The sequence below is a fragment of the Martes martes genome, assembly GCF_963455335.1.
Source record: "Martes martes genome assembly, chromosome: 8".
NCBI lineage: Eukaryota > Metazoa > Chordata > Mammalia > Carnivora > Mustelidae > Martes > Martes martes.
In genome coordinates, this window is record NC_137895.1 from 42,109,935 (window position 1) to 42,122,703 (window position 12,769).

Sequence of the window (12,769 nt, forward strand, 5' to 3'; positions counted from 1 at the left end):
GATAAGAAAATAGAAGCTTACAAAGTTAAATAAGTTCCCAAGATCAGAAGGCAATGACACAGATCTGGGAGACTCCAGAGGCCCTGTTCCTTCTACAATGGGATGCCGAATTCCAGCCCAAGCCCAGCTGGGCTCACCTTTTCCTGGGGAGAGAGGGCTTTGGCAGAGAGTGGCTTCGAGGCCAGGATGACTTTCCAGAGAAGAGTGTGGTGTCAGAGGCCATCACACAGCCTGCAGATTCTCTTCTGAGACCACCCTGCTAAGCAGTCTGTGAGCTTTGAAGTTATCATTTTATTTATGGAATGATGGAGTTGTGGATCAAGAGGAAAAAACATAAAGACTAGTTTCATTGAGCATTTATTTAAAAGAAATACACACGTGCCTTTATAAGGAATGGAATGGAAGCCTTGTCTCCCAACTGCAATGACAGGATGAATTCCTGGGGAATTAATGGGAACATCTTGTCATCCCAGAGACCCTACCTCCCACCTTGCCAAGACTGAACCCTGGCCTTATCCAAGGAATACACATAAATCATGGTGAATGGGAAGGCTGGGTGCAGGACTGTCCAGCCAGTGGGGTAAGAGCACCTACAAAGAACACAAGTGGAAAGGAGCTAAAATCAAGCCGGGGGGCTGGGGACTCCAGACCTGGCCCACTCAGCACGCTGCCTTCACCCTGTTCTCACCAGCCCTTGATTCTGATTTTTTAGTAACTTATCAAATTTGGCCCCTTCTGGCCCTCTTGCTTCTTCCTTTAAAAAAAAAAAAAAACAAAAAAAAAAACCAAACCCACAAGCATTTGGAGGGACTTTGCAATATCACCAGAATGATGCTGTCCCAAGTTCGGCCTGCAGCCCCTCCTTCCCTGGCTCTCTCATCTGACTGCATCCCACCCCTGTGGTGTTCCAGCCAGGACTATACAACCACGAGACCCCTTATGTCGGTTTCTTCCAGCTCCTTCATCATTTTGGGGGGATCCAGACTGAATCCTCCGGGCCCCAGAAAGTGAAGGCAGAACTACCTCTTGGGCAGGATGGGGCTGAGGCTCAGTGTAGGAGCACAGGAGCACACGCTGACCTCCCAGCTTTGTGTCTCATTTGCCTTTGGAGTCTCTGCTGAGCCTCAGAGCAGAATTTCCTCCCTCAGCATGCAGAACAAAGGCTCAGGAAAAGCTGTGGAATCCAGGTTTGCTCTTCAGGTGTGAGAGGCACCTCCTTGTTTGAGAGCCCCCTCATCTCCCACTGGGAGGAAGTGTGAGTGTATGGAAGACATTTTCCTAGGATGACTGGTTTTCTAAGGAATGTGGACATTACAGACATGGCAGACATGTAAACAGCAAGACAGACTTTGCTAGGAAGCAGAAAGGGGAGAGATTTTGAGTGCTTATGCAAATTCTAGCCCTTACAAAGAGAAAATTAAAGGTGAATAGCCCGGAAGTGTAATGAAGCTCTCACATTTTTACCTGATTCCATCTGTGTCTTCTACAGCAGGTGATGATGTTGCCTAGCAGTGAGCTTCTTTCCAAGAGCTGCATTTCTGTACTCCTCACTCCACCCCCACTTTGATCTGCCTCCAGCCTCATCCCTCCAAGGCCCCTGCACTTGACATCTGGGCAGTCTGCCTACTGCGTGGATGGGGACCTTCCCTTTTGACTCCTTCCCACAATCTATGCCTCCCCCTACCCATTCCTTTCCACACTATTTGTTCTCAGTGCACATCTGACCTCTTAACATGAGGATGCTCACAGTACTTTCTAGAAGGAGGCTTCTCTCATGGAGTGCACGGGCCCTGAGAGGGCTAGGATCCCAGGAAAGGAGCAGCTCCAGTTTCCCTGGTGGTGAGCATGTGCCGTCAAAGTATATGGTAGCACATCAGCAGCGAAGGAAAGAAGCTATAGATGGAAATGGGGTTCAGTGGAGGATCAGAATCACAGATGGCAGAGAAAAGAATGAGGCTGTATGGGAACCCGCAGGTGGGAGTAAGCATGGGTGGCACAAAGGGGAAAGGAGATGGGCCAGTCTCTGTTAGTATTATGGTCTTAAGAAACCCAAATGTCCCCAGACTCCCTGATCATGGAGATAATGCATGGGCAATGCCGACAGTTCTATTTGGTTGGACCCCCACCCTCTCACCTTTGTGTCATCCCCTTTTTCCCTAGAAGGTCTAGACAGCCTGGCCTGCTCGATTCTTGGTGTTGACCGTTCAGTCAAAGCTATTATCAGCGTGACTGCTGCCATGTCCTCTGTCATGGTTGTCTTGGGTTTGTCCCTCCAGTGACCACAAGGCCTTTTGATATCTTGGAGTTGAATCTGGCTCTTTCAGTTTACACCATCATCCACTGAGGAACTTTGAGAGGCCTTCCTGGCCCAGGCCAGATGTCATTTGTGACCCCGGTGTGTGTGATATTGAGAAGTGTCCATCAGCGGAGGTCCCCACAAAGGACCTGCTGTTAGCTCTCTTCCTCCTGGGTGGTCCCCAATCATCAGTTCATCTTTCTTACCTCCCCACCGCTCTTCCAGGAAATCAAGGCAGCATTTGCTCAGGAGGGTTAATCCCAGTCTACCAGGTGTCTACTGTCAAGACCAAGTCCCTTTGCGGTTTTTTTCTGGGAGGCTTAGGGCTTCCTCACACAGCTAGAGGACTGCTGGTAGCCTGTCGCATTTCACAGTTTCCAAATTAGGCATATAAATTAGTACCCTACAGTGACATATAATTTAAAAAGTAGCAAAATCATTCTTTATGGATAGACCTGTAGAGACCAGGCCAGACTTGTGTTTTTAAGCAAAAACAGAGACTATTTCAATGAGATCTTATTAGGCCCCGAGCTATTTTTGAGGTTGAGTGCTGGGAATCCTTTTGAGTAATACAAGGCAGAATCCCTTTGGGCACATTGGACCACCCCCAGAGATACAAAGCGGATTGCAGAGGCATTCCAAAGAGAGGCTGGGAAAAACCTGACAGGAAGTATTCCCAGAACACTCTACTCCCCAAGTCCCTGTTGGCTAATGACTAGGGCATAACTGTAAACACAGCAGAAGAGCTTCAAAGAAGAGCGATTTGGACATGTGAACATCAGCTACTCGGCAAACAGAAAAAATGCCCTCCTGGCTTTTGCCAACTCATAGCGCCCTGTACGCTAGGGCATTCTGACTTTGATCAAGCAAACATGCATGTCTACTGCCCATGGCCATGTCTAAACCCCACCTCTGCACCTCCTCAGTGGGCTCCATGTTTCAGCCAGATTATCCTGGTGTTGGGAAGAAGAGTGATGGCCGAGACTCAAGGAAAGGGAAAGAGGAAGCCAAGATGGTCAGGTTATTGGATCTCATTTGATGTCCACACAGGGTGGGTTTCTGGTGTTCATGGTCTTGACACACATGACCTTGCTGATGTCCCAGTTAATCCTGCTCAGCACAGCCTGGCCTCACAGAGCAAGGCAGATGTGCACTTGGGAATTAGATACGCCAAGAGCCCAAACGCCACTATATCACTCAGTAGACTTGATAGCTTACCAGACCTGTTTTCTCATCTGCACAACGGGACCGATAATTCCTGATCCATGGATAGGCCTCATTTTGAAATGATAAATAAATATATTTTAGTGCTTGGCATACAGGAGATAAATATTGCTATTGTTATTAACCTTTTAGTACTTCACACATACTTTAAAGTAGTGACTGGTCAGTGAGTGCTTCCCATATGCTGAAGATTGGATTAAATATTGCAAATACACCCATTTTGTGATCACCCTTTTATTACAAAACTTGTTTTTTCAAGTCATGACTCTTAAATCAGTGGAGTGCTGCTACATATCAGTTTAGTTAATAAGAATCTCAGCCAGAAAAAGGAGGTTTGAATAGATTGACATTTCTGTTTGCACTTGTTTACTTGAAATTCACTCATATTTTATAAGTGATCTCTACTTGCACCAAGAGTTGATACTGTATTTCAGCAAGTGTTAATCCTGACCATTTCTAAACTTCTACATGATGTTAAGAATTGGGACAGTTGGCTCTACAGGCTAGGTTAAAAACTTAGAGGTAAAAGGATAAACAAACAAACAAAAACTTACCCCCCCACACCCTTTACTTTTAGGTAAACAATCAATCAAAACCTAAGTATTAGGTATCAACTATGTTACTATCTGACATTATCTTTTTCGACTCTGCTTCTGTATAGGTACAACTCTTCTATGCCAACTTACACACCTGCAAAATTTCTGGGCTTTTTAAATAAGTGAACAGGAAACCTTTGCTGTTTTAGCCCATGTCTGTAAAGAGTCTAAAATCATTAGCTTGTGATACATCACTTGCCAACACATTTTGTTTGGCAGGAGTCAATGGCTTTGATGATTCTCACGCCGAGGGGCCCACTCTAACTGAGAAGTGCAGGGGTGCCCAGTCAAATAAAATCTCCCAGTAGGGTGTGGGTAACCAGCAGGGAAGGCTGTGTCTGTGCAGAGTAAACTCACAGCTCACCCCCACTTTTCTGCAAGTGTTTGTAAAGACTGTTTGCCCTGTGCCTCCCCTGTGCTAGAAAGATTTGTTTCTGTTTTTAAGTCATTCAATCTGTCTCGCAGGTCGAGGGGATTTATTTTTCTTGGATATACATCGAGGGTTTAATACATTTCCACAGACGTATCATCATTGGATGAGGGCTAACACAGTGTGTTGGGAAACTTAAAGGAAGCAGTCATTGATCCATGGTGCCAGACTGTGGTCGTAAGATGCTTCCTGTCTCAGACCTCTTTTGATTCCCACAATAAACTGTACATTAGTTTTTGTTATCTGAACTTTACTGATGAGGAAACAGAGAGGTCAAGGAACTTGTCCAAAACACCCAGTAGTGCCATCAGGATTCAATCCAGGGTCTTTGCAGTATTCACTCCGGTCTCCCAGATGAATGGCACATTCAAAATAACTGGGATATCAGTAGTAAGAACATTTACTTTGTTGTTAGAGTTCATGGAGTCCAGTCCCAGCTCCTCCACTGTGTGATCCTGGGCAATATCATGCCTCTATTACTCAGTTTTTCATGTGGAAAAAAGGGAAAATAAGAATAAAAGCAGTCGTCGCATAGCAGTAGCAGTAGTAACAGTAGTAATGCCTACCTCTCTGCTGGGAGGATTAAATGAAGCGTGCCCATGAAGACTTAGCACCCAGTAAAGCCTTAAAACGCACCACGGGTTACTCATGCTCTTGTTATTGATGAAGGACATCATTAGGTTTAATGTGAAGGATGCCACAACAGTGGCTTTTCACAGCATCTTGTTAGGGACTTCATTACCAGAGGTAGGATAAGAGAGATGGTAATAATATTTAATTTAGGATGACAGAAGTTAGGGTTAGCAAGACTTTCAGTGCTAACTGGAGGGAATTTAAGTGCAGTGAAAACACAAAGTCTGTGCCTGAGTCTTGAGCAGCAGTTGGTTTGGACTGACGTGAGAGCCAGAGGGATGGGGGAAGGAGCCCTGCTCTGCTTCTACCAGCAAAGGGAGTGATGGGAGGATTCCTCTTCTGGCTGCCTCTGAAGGACTTACCCACAAGGACTAGTGGTTTTTGTCACCACTTACCTGAAGCTGTGGTCCCTTGTAACTATTTCTTCCCCTCCTTCCCCCCACCCTTTTTAAAAAATATTTTATTTGCCAGAGAGAGAGAGAGAGAGAGAGAACAAGCAGGGAAGGCAGAGGGAGAAGCAGACTCCCATTGAGCAAGGAGTCCGATGTGGGACTCAATTCCAGGACCCCAGGATCACGACCTGAGTTGAAAGGCAGATGCTGAACCAACTGAGCCATCCAGGTGTCCCCCTTGTAGCTATTTCTGAGCCAATCCTTGGGAAACCAGGTATGGATGGTGGTGGTCATGGTCTGTGCGTGTGTGCGTGTGTGTGTGCCTGTGGTGTTAGTGAATATTTGAACACGTGTGTTTGTGTGTGTGTGCACATGTGCTTGAGAATACTCAAGAAACAAGAAACCACCATTATGTGATTCTAGTCTATCATTTCTTCCTCTTTCATTTATTCATTCAATACATATTAAATGAATATTGAATAAGGATTATTCAATGTTTCATTATTTCATTTACTCAACAAATATTTATTGAACATTTCCTACTTGCCAGGAACTTTGATAAGGTCTGTGTTAAAAACTTGAGTAAGACACAATACTCTGCTCCAGATGAACTCACTGATAGATAGATAGATGTGTGTGTGTAGTGTATGTGTGTGTGGTGTGTGTGTGTTTGTGTATGTTACTGGAGGAGTCTGCAGAGGATTTTCAGATAATTAGTTCTCTACCTGTCAGGAGAGAGCATGAAATTCAGTTAATAGCAAACCATGGATTTTTGCCCCCAAGTTAGACATAAACAAACACCTTGTAAAATACAAATGCTGTTGGAACAATGGGTTGAAAGCATTCAGGTTACTGTGTGTAACAGGTTTCTGTGTATGTAATCAGTGTGCCTGAAAATGACTGACTTGAATCCATCTGATTTAAATACAGGACAACGGGTGTGGATACGGGTGACAGTGAGCAGTGGAAGAGGCCAGAGTGGAAGACAGATCTCCCACGTGGCCTTGTATGGTGTCAGTTCTCCCTTGGGAGGGCAGCTCCCAGGGAACACTTCCCTCCTGCCTGTCTCTATATAATATCCTTTTGTGGTGTTGGCACTAATTTCCTTCAAATAAAAAAAAACACGCAATTTGCTATAAAGTAGTTTCTAAGGATTTCTTAATCAACAGATCACTGTATTAGTCTGTTGCCTGAGGAGTGCTCCTGTCTCATTACAGCCATTCCCCTAGGAGAAAGGAAATAAGAAGCCTTGGAACCTCTCAGATGGCGTAACATGTGTGGGATTTGCCCAGGTTGGTGAAATTCAAGCTTGTTATTTATTTTACTGAAAAGTAGTACTAAGTTTAGTGGAAGATGAAGAGGTAGATTAACCCACTGAATAATAAGCTCTGACAGTAAGGTGTAAATAAAGTCTTCCCTCCAGACTCTTGGGTTCTCAAGAAGACTCCCAGCTGACTTCCGGACTCTCCGGGGGAGAGGGTGAACGGACAGGCTCTGGAAGGTCTTGGGTGCCAAGCACAGCAGCCCCCCTTCCTGGCAGTGTGTTCTCAGACATGCGTTGGTCTTCTCAGTTTTGGTTTCTCATCTGCAAAATGAGGATAAGACCCATTTCATAGATTTAGCTATTGAAAGAGCCAAATGAGATCTTACCTACAGTTATGTGATCTTGGGCAAGTTATTTAAATGCTATTACGCCTCAGTTTATCCACCTGTGAAATGTGGATAATGTGGCTAATTCACTTAACAGAGATCAGAGAATTAAAATTAGTTAATATACACAATATACATGAAGTGCTCAGAGCAGTCATTGGCACATGATCACCATTATGACGATGGTGGTGACCATCATCACCACGGAAAGCATTTGATGGTCCTCCATAAGTGGAAGTTCTTATTTTATTATTTTTTTCTTTAATCCCCAGCACGTCATTTTATTAGAGCCCTGCTTTTATCCCACAGCTTTCTAACTAGATTACCCAGGATTATTATTTTAAGCTGTGGTAACAAAAAGACCTAAAAGTGTCAGCACAATGATTTTTTTTTTTTTTTTTTCTGGAATGGTCCAGGGTGCATCAAGATGGGAGGTAGGGCTCTGCTTTCCGAAGTCACCAAGGGATCCATGTTCCTCCCCACCAGACTCTCCACATGTTTGCTCCTGATTCAGATTCAGCTAACACTGGTGGGCCTATTAGATGCCAGATACGTTAACAGTCACATTTACAACAACCCTGTGAGGTGAGCATTAATATATCCATGTTAGGGATGAGCAGTCTGAACTCAGAGAGGGGAAATCATTTGCTTACAGTCAGAATTCGCCCACTACCCTTCTCTTTCTTCCAGTAACATTTAGAGTCTCTACCAAATCAGTTAACATTCAGTCTCCCCTGAGTTTATTAGAACCCCTCTTGCTTCCCCAATAAAAATGGAGTTAAAGCTTCTAGGTCAAGCATGGGGACTCCATATGTTTTTCAGATTCCTGGAAGGTTCGTACTCAGGGTGGTGAATGTCAGGATTACTTGAACCTGAATGTAAGGAAAGTCTCATTGATGGATCTTTATAACTTAGGTGTTAGACTTCATTTCAGACCAAGCCCAAGACCATTCGGACTCGAAGTTACCTACAAACTTCTTTCTTTTTCTTCCTCTTAGTGCATGTTGAAAGAAATGTTGTCTCCTGAGGAAGTATACGTGCACTTTGCCCCAAATTTTCCACCCCCGCTCCCCCATCCCCCATTACATGGTACATTAGATTTGCTCTTGAAAAATGAACCTTAAGCAGAAATTCACAGCTGTGATTTTTTGTTTCCAACTTCCCGTGTTTGACATGTGGTGTAAAGACTGGAAATGCTAGCTGCCTGACCACTGAAAGACACTTGCAGTCTTCCCTTTGTGATCCCTTTGGGTGCTGGAAAGTCCTCAGAGCCAGCGGCTGAGGAAAGAGAATCAATGGAACCTCAGATGATAATGACCCCAAGGGCCAGGTCAAGAGCAAGGAAATGGCAGTGGCAAGCTTTCTGGCTTTGTTGTGCTTCTCCTCCTTCAGGGATTATTATAATTCTTTAAATCTGGTTATGATAAAACAAATATTACGAATGTTAGGAAGATTCTATTGCACTGGGGTTCCCTTTGGTTCCCTCTCTCTCACAGCTGCAAGTGCTGCCTCTTCCATGTTATTAATTTAGAGGTAATCAGGTTTACATTTGCAGCTGTGCAGCATATGTTTTCCTCAAACAGTCATGGCCATGAGCTCCAGGACAATTAAGACCGGAAAAAATGCCAGCGGTTTTTTCCCCCCCTCCTCTGATGAATTAATAATGTTGTTTCTTCTAATGATTAGTTTTGTATAATTTTATCCCTACACTATGGCAAACATGTTGTGAGCACCTCCCATGTGTCTGAGCTATAGGCTTTTTAATAAATGTGATCACTTTGAAATATACCATCTTGGTTTAAAAAAAATGGTTCTAACTTTGTTAGTGGAGAGAGAGCCGAGGGCCCGAAATACTACATGGTAGGAGACAAGATATGAAGTTAGACACAGTAAGATGCTTGTAATGCTATAGTTGGACTGTTGCATCACGAAAAAGCTGATTAGGTATTTCCAGTTGGAAGTTGCTATTTCTTTTTCCAATTTGAATTGAACTCCAAATCGTCCTTAGGTTACTTTGATAGAAAAGCCTGTACTGCTATAATCTGGTTTCTGACTCAAACACAAAACCCGTCTTTACTTTTTTGGATAATCTTGTACAATTTAACAGACTACAGATTCCTTTGAAAGAGACTTTAACTGAATTATGGTGTGCAGATGACAGAAAAGCCAGGAACAAGGTTTGCATCAGAGAAATTCTGAACTGCAGGATGTTCTTTTGGTGTCTAAGCTCCCTTATTTCTTTCCCCATGCAGTGCAACCTGTTCATTCTCTCCTATTAAATAAGACTATCAATATAAATTCCTTCGAAGAGTTACCTAGCTAAAGTAACCTGTGTATGAAATGGTACTTATTCAGCAAATATGCAATTTCATTTGACTCTCTATCTATCTATTTATTTTTATTAGCTTTTCACTAGCTTTCTGAACATCAGGGAGCAGGCCTTCCTGCTAAAAGATGATCTAGCTCAGGGGTGAGCAGACTAGAGCCCTTGAGCAACTCCCGCCACCACCTGCCATTTGTGTACTTGTCTGCAGCTGCTTCTGCATACCGATGGCGGGGACACATAGTTGTAGAGTTGGAATTGCTACAGATGGGGCTGCTTCGTGGGGCATGACTTGTGTGGTGGCAAGGAGTCCCGGGCTTAGCAGGGTCCTGTGCTGATTTAATACTCTGCTGTGGCCCTCTTGAAGTCAATAATTTTTGAACAATTTTTTACTGGGTCCCACAAAGTATGTAGCTGGTGCAGATGACAGAGACTGTATGGCCTAAAAAGCCTAAAATATTCGTTGTCTGGCCTTTTACAGAAAAGTCTGCTGATCCTTGATTTAGTTGATCTTCTGTTTTTATATTTGTAATTATTTAAATCATTTAATGTATATAAGAATGAACTGGAGAGCGTGTTTAAAATGTAGTTACTCAGAGATTCTGGCTCCACCACAGTCTCTTGTGTGGCCCAAGCATCTACAATTTTAAAAAGCCCAGCACCCCTCAGCAGACAGCCATTTAGCTTGTCATTCCAGCTAGAAATGAACTTCTTGAAAGCAGAAGATTTGGATAACTCACGTTGCCTCACACCAAAAATCTTGGATACCGCACTCTGCTTGCACCAATAATCTTGGCTATCCCAGGATGCTTTTCATCAGGAATTTTCCAACTACCTCATTATCCCCAGATTTCCAGGGCTCCCAGGTTCATCTTGCTTGGGCTTGGAACAGGATCTCTGGCCTTACTAGAATTGGAGACATTTGTTTCTAGTGCAGGAGGGAGTATTAGCAGTTGGCTTCTTGGATGGTTTCCTGGAGAAGCACACATTGCGATCTGACTTCTAGACTGCCATTCAGCCATTATACCTTTAAAAATTGTTGTTAAAATACACATAGCAGGAGGTTCGCATTTCTTTTTTTTGTCCTTGTCATCCTCTTGCCACCTCCAGGGCCATGACCACCACTCTCTGACCTATCTTGCTTCTGCTGCTTGAACCACTGCTGCTGGAAGAACTGTGAACTCCCTGCATCAACCAGAGGGGGGAAAAGAAGAAAAAAAGGGAGGGACCAGATGCTGCCAGCAAGCTGCCACTGGTGACATCTCACACTCAGTGCCGGTTATAATTATTGAAGTTAGAGAGAATTAAAGACTCTCTTCTCATTGAGGAAGAATTCATTAGAAATCAGGAACAAATGAAGCCTTTGGAAGAAAAGCAAGAGGAGGATGGATCTAAGGTGTACGATCTGAGGGGGACCCCAATATCAGGAGAAACCTTGGAAAAGATCATTGATGACAATCATGCCATCGTGTTTACATCTGTAGGCTCAGAACACTACGTCAGCATTCTTTCCTTTGTAGACAAGTATCTGTTCGAAACAGATTAGTCTGTCTTGCTCAGCCACAAGGAGCATGTTGTCATAGGGGTGCTCATGGGTGACAACAGATCCCTTGGTCACAGTGATGAAGGTAGAAAAGATGACCCAGGAAACCTATGCTGGTATTGGGGGGTTGGAAATGAAGAATTCTGGAAATCCAGGAAATTAAGTAATCTGTGGAGCTTTCTCTCACTCATCCTGAATATTATAAAGAGACGTATATAAAACCCCCAAAGGGGGTCATTCTCTATGGTCCATCTGGCACAGGTAAAACCTTATTAGCCAAAACAGCAACAAACCAAACCTTAGCCACTTTCTTGAGAGTGACTGGCACTGAACTTATTAAGAATTACCTAGGGGATGGGCCCAAACTTGTTTGGGATTGTTTCAAGTTGTGGAAGAACACGCACCATCCATTGTGTTTATTGATGAAATTGATGACAATGGAACAAAAAGTTATGACTCAGATTCTGGTGGTGAGAGAGAAATTCAATGACCAATGTTGGGACTGTTGAACCTGTTGGTTGGATTTGATTCAAGGGGTGACATGAAAGTTATCATGGCCACAAACTGAATAGGAACTTTGGATCCAGCACTTATCAGACCAGGCCGTATTGACAGGAAGATTGAGCTCCCCTTGCCCGATGACAAGACTAAGAAGTGCATCTTTCAGATCCATATAAGCAGGATGATGCTGGACGATGGTGTGACCCCGGACGACTTGATCATGGCTAAAGATGACCTCTCTGGTGCTGATGTCGAGGCAATCTGTCCAGAAGCTCGTCTGATGGCTTTGAGAAAACGTACAATGAAAGTAACAAAGAATTCAAGGAATCTAAAGAAAATGTTCTGTGTAAAAACCAAGAAGGTACACCTGAGGACTGTATCTCTAGTGGACCACAGCTGCGTTCAAGGAAATAGTCGGGGGTGTCCCAACCCTGTGAAGGGACGAGGTTGGGGAAGTTGCCCAGAGGAACCCACGTTCCGGTTGATCTTTCTTAGCAAACCCTCCTGTGTACCTTTTTGAGCAGCCCCCCAGGCTGCCTTCATTTGTCGGTCCCGTGCAGTGCTCCCTCCCCAAAAAAGAAAGCTCCTTCTCAAATAAAAAACACATGACATAAAATTTACCATCTTAACCATTTTTATAAGTATACGCTTTTGTAGTGTTAAGTATATTCACTGTTGTGAAGTAGATCGCACCCATACATTTTTTTAGCCTCTAAAAGCACACCAGATAACCAAAAATAGGTGACAAACTGTCACTACTTAACAATAAAAGAACAAAAAATAAGGTCGTTCAATAAAATAATGGGCTCAAGACTTAAACTGACATTTCACCAATGAAAATATACATATGACAGATAAGCACATGAAAAGATATTCGACGTCATGAATAATCAGGGAAATGAAAATTAAAACCTCACCGAGATACCAAAGTTGAAGATACCAAATGCTGTCAAGAATGTCGAAGTAGGGGCACCTGGGTGGCTTAAGCATCTGCCTTCAGCTTCAGGTCATGATCCCAGGGTCCTGGGATCAAGGCCCACGTCACGCTCCCTGCTCAATGGGGAGTCTCTGCTTCTCCCCCTGCTTGTGCTTTCTCTCTCAAATCAATAAATAAAATCTTTAAAATATTATGGGGTTAATAGAACATCATCCATTGCTGGCAGGAATGCAAAAAATGACAA

At 43.7% G+C, this 12,769-nt stretch overlaps 1 pseudogene across 1 annotated transcript; it reads left to right on the top strand.

Moving 5' to 3' along the window:
- The first annotated feature begins 3,185 nt into the window (after positions 1 to 3,185).
- On the top strand, positions 3,186 to 12,002 carry LOC308347038 (26S proteasome regulatory subunit 4-like; annotated as a pseudogene). The gene is made up of 2 exons: positions 3,186 to 3,311; positions 10,743 to 12,002. The product of its transcript is annotated as a 26S proteasome regulatory subunit 4-like (transcript).
- Positions 12,003 to 12,769: the final 767 nt, after the last annotated feature.